A 12464-nucleotide genomic window follows, 5' to 3' on the forward strand; every position below is an offset into this window, starting at 1 on the left:
AATTAATGTTAGTCACTAGAATTCTTTCTAGTACATGATGGTAGTAGGGGGTTCTTAGAAATGAATGGTCCTAAAGAATCTCAAGATACCTTCTAATAATAAGTCACTATGTTTTTGTCACAAAGCAAAAATATGCTGGAAAAAAATTTTCACACTGCATGAAAAAGAACTCCAAATTTCCCTTGGGGAAACTATTAGTAGTTTAACCCATTCATCACAATATTTAAGAGATTTTAATATTTGAGAAGCTAAAGTGACAACAGAGAGAAATAAAGAGAAGACTGTGGATATAGATAGAATCAAAAAGAAAGTGAAAAGGAGAGCACAGAAACCTAAAGAGCTGAACAGAATAGAGAAAAATGTTAAACTGTCTCTTTTGTCACAACAATGCCATGACAACGATTCAATAAAGAGAATATCTATTATGTCTGTATGCATCTGGTTGACAGAAGACACCAGCACAGAGTTGAGTGTCTCAATTGCAGATGACAATTCTGTTAGCTTTCTCCGGGCTACAATGATCATTTTCTAGCAGTAAGATGGAAAAAAAAACAACATAGCTTCAGTCTCAGGTGATTCACAATGACTCTGATTACTGAGGGTAGATTTCAGGACCTGATAATGTTCTTGTAATGCTAATTTGTGACACTGCAACCAAATTTAAAATGACAAAGGAAGTTCTTAATGACATATTTCCTCTTACTGGATTGATATGTGAATTACAGAAGGAAAAAAAGATTCTTTGCAGTCTCAAATATGATAATGATAATTCTAAAAGGCATGATCATTTTAGCCACTTTAGACCTTTATATTGTTTACTAATGCCATGAGCTATAAAACAGGTTAAATAATATCCCCACATACAACGAGATGTAAACTCAGTACTGAGTAGGTAAGCAGCTCTCTGAGAAAACAACAACCTGATGTAGCATTTGCCAATTCCATGGTGTAAATATGGCCAGTTTTAAGCTATGAAGATGATGTTGCTGAGGTGAGGAGATGCACCTAAATTGGTCTAGTGAGCCAGTACAAGCTGGCCTCAGCACACCACTGCAGACCAAATTCCTCTTTTACAGTTAATGGAAGGACAGCTATTATTCTATCATGAAAAAATTTTGTTATTTGGAGGAACTTCCTCCTAATGATGGTTTTACAATATTTTTGAACTTTTTATCAACATGTAATACATAGAAAGACTACAAATCACAAGTACACAACTTGATGATTCTGCACAAACTGAACATACCCATGTAAGTAGTACCCAGATCAAAATATTACCCACACCCTGATGCCTCCCTTTGTGTACCCTTACAGTCATTACACCTCCCAAAGGTAACCACTCTCCCAATTCTAACACTATAGATACAGATTTGCCTGTTTTAGATAAAATTGTATATATGCATTTGTTTGAATCCGGCTTCTCTTGCTACATGTTTTGTTTTTTTGAGATTCATCCACATTGTATGTAGCTGTAGTTTGATGATTTCACATCGCTGGGTAGTATTCCATTATATAAAAATAGCATTCAATTTACTTCCTCTATTCTACTATTAGTGGACACTTGTTTGCAGTCTGGTGTTATTATAAATAGTGAAACTAAGAATATTAAGCTTTTCTGTGGAGTATAAACCTAGGAGTAGAACTGCTGAGTATAAAGTATCCTATTAAGTTCAACTTAATAGATACTGCCAGAGTTTTACAAAATGATTTTACCTATTTACACTCCCACTAGCAGGTATGAGAGCTTCAGTAGCTCCACATCTTCGCCAATGCTTCTTATAATACGTTAGACATTGACAAATCGTACAATCGTGTCCTCTTTTAAAATATTAATTCTTCTATATTTCAGTAGCTGCTAATACTGGCTGGGCAACAGAATCATTTGTGGAGCAGCTTATTGAAAAATACAAATACTTAGAACCCATCCAGATCTAAATCAGAATCTCTAGGTCACAGATGAATAATTCCAAATAGTTCTATAGGTGATTCTAATGCAAAGTCAAGGTTTGAGACCATTGAGGTAAACTTCAATATCCCCTTAAAACTACAGATTTCTAATGTGAACTTCACAATTCCTTGCTAATATTAAGAAAGGATTCATAATTCTAAGGAGAAAGATGACTTCTCCAAAGTCACACTGTGATATACTGGCCCATGTTCACAAATATGTCAAAAAATGGCAAACTATCTAAATGACCATCAATAAGGGACTCATTAAATAAATTAAGATTAATCCATTCAATGAAATTAAATGTAGCCATTAAAGAGATTGAGATGTACATGCAGGGCTGATATACACTTCGTATAACTAACTGCCTTAGTTAAAATTCTGAAATACTTCCATGCCAGGTGATAAAGACCACTACTCTCAAAATACCTAAATGCCCCTCCTCACTGCTCCACTCTCAGCCCTGAGGTGCCCTGTACCTCCTATTATTTTGGCAGCACAAAGATTAACCTTTGACATAGCAGGGGCCTCGAGAGAGATCCAGTTTAGCACCTATTCTGGCCGAATCCGTGTCCATGCATTAAAAAAAATTTGTTTGAAAACCTCACCTCACTCCATAATTATGCAACAAAAAATCTTAAGTGTGGCCATGAGATTAAATCAGCATTCTTCTCCATATCTGTTCCTTTCTGCCTTCCTTTTTTTCTGCTTATAAAAGTAATACATAATTTGTGAGGAAATTTGGAAAAGTATAAAAACAAAATTTGGAAAAAACCAAAACCATGTAAAATCTTTCCTCCTAAAGATATATATATATATATAGATAGATAGATAGATAGATATACAAAATGTAGAGCATTTTCTATGAAATAGCTTTGTATACTGCTTCCTTAATATTCTACTAACACTTTTGCATGTCATTATTTTAAAATTATTATTTTAATGAATGCATAGTATTTCAATGTTTTTAGAATATCCTAATTTTTTTAACCTGCTGAATTCTAGTCATCTATGGAACAAATCTGCTATATTAAAATGGAGAGAAATTACAAGAAATAATATATATGAGAAATAAACCTTGAAAGATTTTTGTTTGTGGTAATGAATCTTGGGGACTATATTGTAAGGTTTAGTTGGCAAAAACCAGAAATATTTAATCAGATATAAGCAAATATATTTTGGTCTTGGCATAGCAATTTGAGATTAGGGATAACAAACAAGAATAAACTGAGCAGTTTAAATCTTAATTCAGTGGAGGTTCTGGAGGAAATTTGTATAGAAAACAAATAATGAAATCGTTTTGGTAAAAAGTGATATACTGAGTCTGTGTGCTTAGAATTTCCAGGCATAGTACCTGTCTTCTTTTTCTCTCTGGCATGTTCATGATCAGCATAAATAAAACTAATGTTTTAATCCATGGGGCCTTGCTACACTATCCACTGCATAGAGGAAACCATAGACTGAAAGATAGTGGTGCTCATTCTACTGGTAATTCTCATGAGTTGGCTCGGGTTACTTATGAAGGTGGCAGCCTGCATCCTTGACTATTCTTACTGTCTTTTGCTGCCATCAAAGAGACTGCCAGAGGGGGTAGGATAGGTAAACTTGGATAAGAATAAATCTGTGCCTCCACTCTTGGATATCTATGTTGTTTCCATTTTGAACTGCTATTAAAAAATTCTGTAATGAGTATCCTTGTAGCACTAGTTTGGTAGGGTTATCAACAAAGTACCACAATCTGGGTAGCTTAAACAATAGAAATTCATTTTCTCATAGTTCTGGAGGATAGAAGTCCAAGATCAAGGTGTCAGCAGGGTTTATTTTTTCTGAGGCCTCTCTCTTTGGCTTGTAGATGGCCATATCTTATCCCCGTCTTCACACACATGGGTTTTCTTCTGTGTGTGTGTGTGTGCAGAGGTGTCCTATTCTTATCAGAATTAGGACCCACCCATATGACCTCATTTTACCTTAATTACTTCTTTAAATGCCCTGTCTCCAAATAAGGTCATATTCTGAGGTACCAGGGATTAGGACTTCAACATATGCATGGGGGGGTGGGGAGAGAACACGCTTCAGCCCATAGCACTCATATATATAAGTCTTTATGTATATTCTTAGGTTTGATCCCTATATCCCTATCCATCACTTACTTCTCTTTCTGAATCATGAACTGCCAAAAGTATCTATCTCTCATTCAAATGGCAGTTACATTAAATTTCATTTGCTACATGATCCAGACAGAATGACTGTAAGGAAGAGTTCAGTGTGAAACTGGTATTGGTGAATACATCATCATTTCCCTTAAGATTTCATCAGAACATTAAATATTCATTGTAGCACTTCTGACCTTCCCAACCAATTTAAACTACAGTAGCATAATGTAACACTGCTACTTATCTCTTCATTTGAACAAAAGATTCCTGAAATCTCTCATTTCATTTTATAGTCAAGTCACAATAATAATAACAATAATGTATTCATTCAGGAACCATGGGGCTCTCCTCTAAACTGAAGAGCATCATCTTATAGTACTATATAAATCATATTCCTTCACTCATGAGGAACATGGCAATTTCTATATATTCAGGTTCTCAAATAATAACTCCCAGGGCTGGTTATCTAGCCCACATGGGCATAGTTGCACAGTTAGAAGAGTTTTCACTTCATATTACAAACCTTTAGCTATCTGCAGCCTTTGGGAAAGGGATAGATAATTTATTAACAGAGTAACATGTTGTACTACAATTTTGTTTTAATTGTTAATATGGAAAAGAAAGGTTTAAAGGGCATTGTGTATGACAGGCACTGGGATTATTGCTAAGGACAGAAGGATGAGTAAAACTGAATTTCTACTCTTAAGGAAATTACATTCTGATAGGAGAGATAAGTATATACATGCATACATGCATGTATACCCATATATGTGAGGCAAATACAGGGCCATAAACTGAATGTCCCAGTCCATCTTCCAAAAAACAATATAAGAACTACAAGAACAACAGACAAATCACATAAAACCAATGCCCATAACATAACAAAAAGACAGAGAATGTCCAAGTATCAAATTACCTAAAAGTAGGTAATACAGAAGGACACTTTGGAAAAAAACTCTGTCCAAGAGAGAAAAGGGGAACTAGTAGTGGCACTAAAACTAATTTACAATCACCACCAGAAAGAGAAAGTCCACACTAGGTGCAAAAATATTGGAGAGTGCCATTAGATCAGAGCATGTGCTACATGGAATGGACTTTTAAGAGCACATGATTAGCTGTGGCAGTCTTCAAAAATTCATTGCTCTTGAGATGATAGAAAGGAAGGTAAAGGAGGTCTTTGGAAATTGGATGGTGAAGGTGAAAATGGGCAAAGGGGCAAAAGGGGAAAATGTAGAGGCTTGCAAGACAAAAGAGAACCCCAAAAATAAAGATTAGAAAGAAGATACACAACCCCTTCTCCCCAACACACACACACGCACTGTACTTTTGCTACACTGACAGAAGATACCCTTGACCTAAGATTCTTGTAAATCACCCAAACTCACAAAATAAACTGGCAAAAACAGACTAAATCTATACCAAGTATTTTGAGAATACAAAATCAAACCCACTTAAGCTGATGAAAATTCCCTCCCACCTTGAAAAGAAATATGAAGAACAAGAAAACTATAACATGATATTCCACACTAAATTAATTACCCTCAAATAAGCATTTGGAGGTATGAAAAACCACCTTGAATATAAAATTCAAAAATTAAAAGCAAAAATGGACAATAACAAGAAAAAATAAAAATAGAGTTGATTGAACTTAGGAAAGAAATGAAAGGAAAAGACAAAATCATTGCAGAATCAAAGATGAAATCACAAAGTCCCCAAGGGAGACTAGATCCAAATAAAATTTTACTAAGGGACATTGAAGAAAGCCAGAAAAAGCAACCAAGAGAATGAAAACAAGGCAAAGAAATAAAATGGATCAGAAGTAAAGTGGTTGAAATAGAAGAAAACCAAAGAAGAAAACAAGTATGTGTAATAGGAGATCGTGAAGATAAAAACAAAACAACTGAACAGAACTAATACTTAAAAGTATAATCCAAGGAAACTTTCTGGAAATGAGAAAAGACCAAAATGTACATATTGAAAAGGACCGACAGGTACCTGGGAAAACTGAACCAGGAGGATGAATTTGAAAACATATCCTAATAAAACTGTTAGACTTAAAAAAAAATTTTTTTTTTAATTCTCAAGACCTCTAAGCATAAAGATGACAATTGAAATCAGACTGGCACCAGATGCTCTAAACACAACTTACAATGCAAAGTAACAAAAGCAATATATTTTTTTAAAAAACTCACGGAAAGAATGAATGAACCAAGAATTTTATATTTAGACAAACTGTCCTTCAAGTATCAAGGTATATAAAAGCTTAACATAAGCTAACATAAGCCCTGTGGAATTGAACTGTAATTGAAAGTTTCACTATTGAATTCATGAGGGTGTCAGTATAAAGCCACAGTTTTAAATGTATACAGATAGACAAACAGATAAATGTATATAACTCACAGAAACACACACACACACACACACACACACACACATTTCCTAATTCTATCCACTGAGGAGGCCTAGAAGCAATGATATCCCAGTAACCATGAACATACCTGGCACTCAAATCTTGATGTCTAAATACCGTTTTCCACTAAAAGGAATCAGAACCCCTGTAAAAGATGAGCCTGGAACATTTAGTTGTGCCAGAAAGTAAGAAAGTGCTCAAAGAAGGAGGACATATCAAAAGATAATAGGAGACAGCTTAACAAATCCAAGAAAATATGAACATCAAAATATAGTTGATCCTTGAACAATGTGAGTTTGAACTGTGCACTTATAAGCAGATATTTTTCAGTAGTAAATAATTCAGTACTACACAGTAGTATTGTGTAGTTGATTGAATCCGAGGATATAGAGGAACCTCAGATAAGGAGAGCTGACTATAAATTATCAGCGGATTAACCCCTGCGTTGTTCAAGGGTCAACTGTAAATAACAATAGTAAAGGATTATAACCTTCTCTTTCCCTGTTATAAAACTTTCTGTAAGTTAGTCACTAGGTGTTATAATTCCTGAGGGCTAAAAGTATGCCTCCCTCTAGTAAATAAAAATACATTTTAACAATTCATAGCTTGAAAAGGCATGACTCCAAGGATTAATTCCTCAGTGGAGGAAAGACAGTAAGCGAGGGATACATGCTTACCAAGACTACAAGGAAGTGAATTCAGACTTAGGCACAGGTCTGTGTGTGCTTATCCTAAAGTATTCATATGTATTTGATAAGTATGACGGTGAGAGGTGATAGAAGAACCATGCTGTGGAAGAAGCAAGAATCTGTGATATCTAGGTCAGCCAGACAGATGGTACTGTGAGGTGAGGGAGATTGGGAGTAGCACGCGTGCCTGCACATACACACACACGCGCGTGCACACACACACACACACACACACACACTCACACAGAGGAAATGGGATGAAATGACCCAAAGTGAACAGGCTAGTAAACAGATGGCCCTAACATTAATGTAAGCTAAGATCTGAAAGAGGAAATAAGTTTGTCGGATATCTCTTACCTCCCTGCTTCCCCTGGTAACAGAACACTTCTTTTCTGTAGCAAACCCAATCCACAGACTGATCCCACGCATATTGTGCTAGGGAATAGAGAACATATGTCCCAGCCTTGAGCATTTAGTATGTCCTATATGCCTGTGGCCACAGTGACTAGTTCCAACTGGGCACTTGACCTAAATAACAAACAAGCACAATCAGAATCCTCTGTAACAGTGCTTCCCAGACCATAATGCACATTTGAATTACCCAGGGATCTTTTAAAAATGATGATGCTGATCTAGTAGGTCTAGGGTAGGGCTTGAGATTCTGGATTCCTCATGAGCTCCCAGTGATGCTGATACTACTGGTCCAGGACCACATTTTTGAACTTTAGGGCTCTTCAAAAACTTTTTGCCATGTATATGGAGAAAACTCTAATTCAAAAAGATACATGCACCCCAATGTTCATAGTAGCACTATTTACAATGTCCAAAACATGGAAGCAACATAAATGTCCACTGACGATGAATGAATAAAGAAGATGTGAGATAGATAGATATATATATATATATATATATGATGGAATATTACTCAGCCATAAAAAAGAATGAAATAATGCCATTTGCAGCAACATGGATGGACCCAGAGATCATCATACTAAGTGAAGTAAGTCAGACAGAGAAAGATAAATACCATATGATATCACTTATATGTAGAATCTAAAATATGATATAAATGAACTTATTTACAAAACAGAAACAGACTCACAGACATAGAAAAGATACTTATGGTTACCAAAGGGGAAAGGGAGTGGGGGAGGGATAAAGTAGGAGTTTGGGGTTAGCAGATACAAATTACTGTATATAAAATAGATTAACAGCAGGCACAGGGAACTATATTCCATATCCTGTAATAAATCACAATGGAAAAGAATATGAAAAAGAATATATATATATATGTGTGTGTGTGTGTGTGTGTGTATATATATATATATAAAAAAACCTGAATCACTTTGCTGTACGCCAGAAACTAACACAACATACTTCAATAACACTATATTTCAACAAAAAAACAACCCCTCAAAAAAAACCTTTTTGCCAGAGTTATCAGGGAAGAAGTGCTCTTTACATCAGAGCTTCTAAGCTGATAGACTGTGATTCTGGGGCTGTTGGCTTTTCTATAGGCAGAGTGGTGGTTTGCTTTACGTTTGTGTCTTTGTGTGTTCTCTGTCATAGATTATACACTCATAGAAAAAAGAAGCCATATATTTACCCTCTGTCACTCCCCACAATGCCTTATTTGGTGTTTTATGTAGAGAAATGTATCAACAACGTTCTTCAGAAACCAACTGGGAAGAAATTTTAAATTCTTTAAATGAAAGAGATGAAGCCATTTTAATGAAATGGTAGAGGATGTGAAGGATGAGGAGTAATTATTAGCTACCATCCTCTGGATATCTCTAAGGTAGTCCTACATCCTAATCCCATGCAGCTATGAAAAACACTCTCATAATCCCTCATGTGGGTTATTTTGGAGAATCACAAGCCAATACCCCAGAAGTACAAAAAAGCAAACCCCAAAGACAAGATGAAAGGAACTAGCAGAAAAATATTATTAATTTGGCTTACATTATTCAGTGCTTCCCAGGAGATTCCTAAACTAAAAACTATGGTCTCTAACATGGGGTCAACAAATGACATTGTCAACTTCTTTTTAAACCATAAGAAGGACGTTTTGTCAAAAAACAATTTCCAGATGCTAGTCAACAGTTCTGAACTACCCATTAAGGTGCCTTGGAGTATATAATTAAGCCACTGTGATGTCTTTTTAGGTGTCCAGGAAAAACAAGCCTAACTGACTCACCTCCCTTCAAGGCAAGAATCCAGAAATATCCTCCCTATTTATAGAGAACCCCAACTCCCTTACTTGGATATAAGCAAGATTTTTTTTAAAAGGGAAAATGCCCTGGTCTTTAACCAAGGCCTGACTGGAAGTTCAGTGACTATCAAGATCAGGCAATAATTTTCCTTCCTGACCAAGCTAAGTTTCAGCCCTTCATAAAAGTCATCTTTAATACTAAAAACTAATATGGAGAAAGCAACTAATTTACCCCATCTGATAACCTATTCACACACACACACAAACACACACACACACACACACACACACACACAATTCCTAGGAGGTAAACTCTCAAAAGGAGAAGTGTATACACAATAGTACCGGAATACCATAATAGTATTCTCTTATTTTTCTTTCAGGCCACCCAGTCTCCAGGATGGGAGTGTTCTCTTTGGCTCCACTCCCCCCAGAGAGGGAGATTATCAGTTTTCCAATTCCTCTGCCAGTGAGTTGAAAATCCAATCCAGGAGAGATATATATTAGGAAGCCTGATTGTAGGTGCATATCTAAACTGCATTCTGCTATTTCATACTCCATTTGTCTGATTCCTGTATTTTTCAATTGATTCAAAACTTAGAGCAGAAGAGAAAGGGTATGATTATCAATCACCCTTCAAACATCAAAAGTCAGCAGGTTTTATAGAAACATACAATTCTTATAAATGTATTCCTAAATAATTTAACACAGATTTTAGATAACATGTATTTTTCTATCACAAATAGGAAAATATTTTTCTTTTGAGAATGACATGATCCTGTAATCTCAGACATGGACTCAGGAATGACTATATGTAGACATATTTAATGTGTGGGCATAGGAAAAAGTATCCCAATAATTTAATCATACATTCATAGTGCTCCCTTTACACTTTAACCCATAACAAAATCGGTGCTCCATTGTAGTATCTTTCACTAGCCAGAATTTTCTGGTTTAACTAGTTCTTTCCTCAATCTCTTTAAAAAATATTAGAATATGTTAAATTTTGAAGGAATTTCTATAGGGAGATAAAGTAATAAAGACAGAGCATGGAGATTTCTGGACAAATAACATGATATTGGAGTGGATTTTTAGCTCATTTCTTAATTGTTTAATTTAAATATCAGGGAGGCTTTTCACAGAAACTGCACATTTACCAATTCAGGATTAGATTTAGTCACTGGTTCTTAGATACAGGAATACAGTATTGTTAATTTAAAGAGAATTCATATCCTTTAAATACCAGACAGGTAGATGGCAAAGATGGTATACAACATGATAATTTGAAAATATAGTAGAAGGAACTTGCAGTTTTGGCTATGATGGTAATGGTATCAGATCAATTTCCCAATGTAAACAACTATGAAACTGGACAAAATATTAGACGCAAGCATTGAACAACAGACAGGATAGAGCTGATCACTGGAGAAGAGAAACACATGAAGGCCACTTTAGTCTTGCTTTCTGCCTGGAGGCACTTTCCAGATCACAGCACAGAGAAGGGGAGTCAAAAAGGAACAGAGGTCTCACTGGGTGGATGAAACAGAGGTCAGAGTTTGGGGCTGCTGGGATTTGAGGTGGGGGGTAGTGGAGAATAAGGAGTTGTGTAGAGAAGAAACTCCAGAAATCTGCATAGAAGTCTTTCAAGTATTTGGCTGAATATTAAGATGTACCAACACAGGGTGGCTCCGGGAAACCTACCAAAATACAACTATTAAGGGGCCATGAGATGAAAAGTGTACCTATAGGCCACACAGAGCTGGGAGACATTGGAGGTCCAACCAGACATAGTAAGAGACCACAGTGAAAACACAGTGAATACAGTTGAGGTCCCAGAAATGCTATGCCTTAGCTGTTGGGCTGCTCTATATTGGGCAATGTTAAGATGTTCATATTTCTGCATGGGCAGGGCTTTCTGAGCAAAGAAAATTGGCACCTGGGTTAAAAGTGATTGCATAGGTAGAGACCTCTGGAATGACATAGAACTTTATCTCCCAGAACTAAGCAGTTACATTCTAAAGAGTATTTGACCAAGAAGCCTTCCCCATCTCTCTCTGTGTGTCTCTGTCTCTCTCTCCTTCTCCAGAGGGGAGGAGGTGAAGCTGTGCAAGCATCTCCTATATAAGCTCCAAAACTAATAATTTTGGGTTCCTCTGATGTGCTAGAAACTCCCCACCCTGGACATGTACGTGACATCTGCCCCATCACATAACCCTTTGAGGAAAAATGGAGCATGGGAAACCAGTGCAAAGATATTCTGCAGGTATTAATCAGTCTGCCTTTGATGTAGAAACCTTGTGTTTACTGTCAGGAAAAAATAAATATAGATATAAAGCTTATTTCTCTACTTAGAATAAGATTACTTTAGACCCGCCCTAAAAAAGCCTGAAAATAAGCCTCAACAGCATCAACTTGATTCTCCAGTAGTTTAACTACCTTACAGAACAAAACTCAACAATCTTTAAATTAAGACAACAAAACACAGAGTCTCAACAACATAATATCCACAATGCCAAGAATGCAATAAAACATTGCCAGATACATGAGAAAGCAAGAAAACTTAATACATACATCAAAGAGGAAAAACAGGTCACTATAAATGTCCCAGATATGACTGATGTTGGAATGTTGGAATTAGTAGACAAGGACTTTAAAACGGCATATATTTATATTTATATATAAGAGGGCTATCTTATCTTTGCATCAGATAATTTAGAAGCTACCTGAAGCACAGTCTCAGTTCTTCTCCAAGAACAACGTTGAATCTACTCAAATATTCCAAAAGTAACCCAATGAAATCTTAAATCACTGAGGAAAGCTTTCAGTCTGGAAGATCTTGTGACAGTTGTTTCTAATAACCCAACTGTACCATAAAATAATTTTAATTTAGCTTCCTTGTTTTATTTACTTCTTAGCATTTTATATCCCAGGGGACAGCCATGCTGAATTAGCTGCAAACTGAATCCTCAGACAACTAAATAAGATAACATGCTGAAAAGGGCTATTAAAAATTATCTATAAATATTGAAAAACATCAGCTTTAAACTTTGGT

General features: G+C 35.9%; 1 protein-coding gene across 7 annotated transcripts in view; it reads right to left on the reverse strand.

Moving 5' to 3' along the window:
- The window catches only part of LRRC49 (leucine rich repeat containing 49), a 128846-nt gene that overhangs the window by 69580 nt on the left and 46802 nt on the right, over positions 1-12464 (reverse strand). The window contains exon 1 of one of the 7 annotated variants that reach the window (XM_060294049.1): positions 7558-7697. The exons of the other annotated variants lie outside the window; for them this stretch is intronic. The gene's annotated coding sequence lies outside the window, so the exon portion shown is untranslated. Of the gene's footprint in view, positions 1-7557; positions 7698-12464 lie in introns of those variants that run through there. 7 annotated transcript variants of the gene reach the window in all.

This window comes from Globicephala melas, chromosome 2, assembly GCF_963455315.2.
Source record: "Globicephala melas chromosome 2, mGloMel1.2, whole genome shotgun sequence".
NCBI classification, from domain to species: Eukaryota; Metazoa; Chordata; class Mammalia; order Artiodactyla; family Delphinidae; genus Globicephala; species Globicephala melas.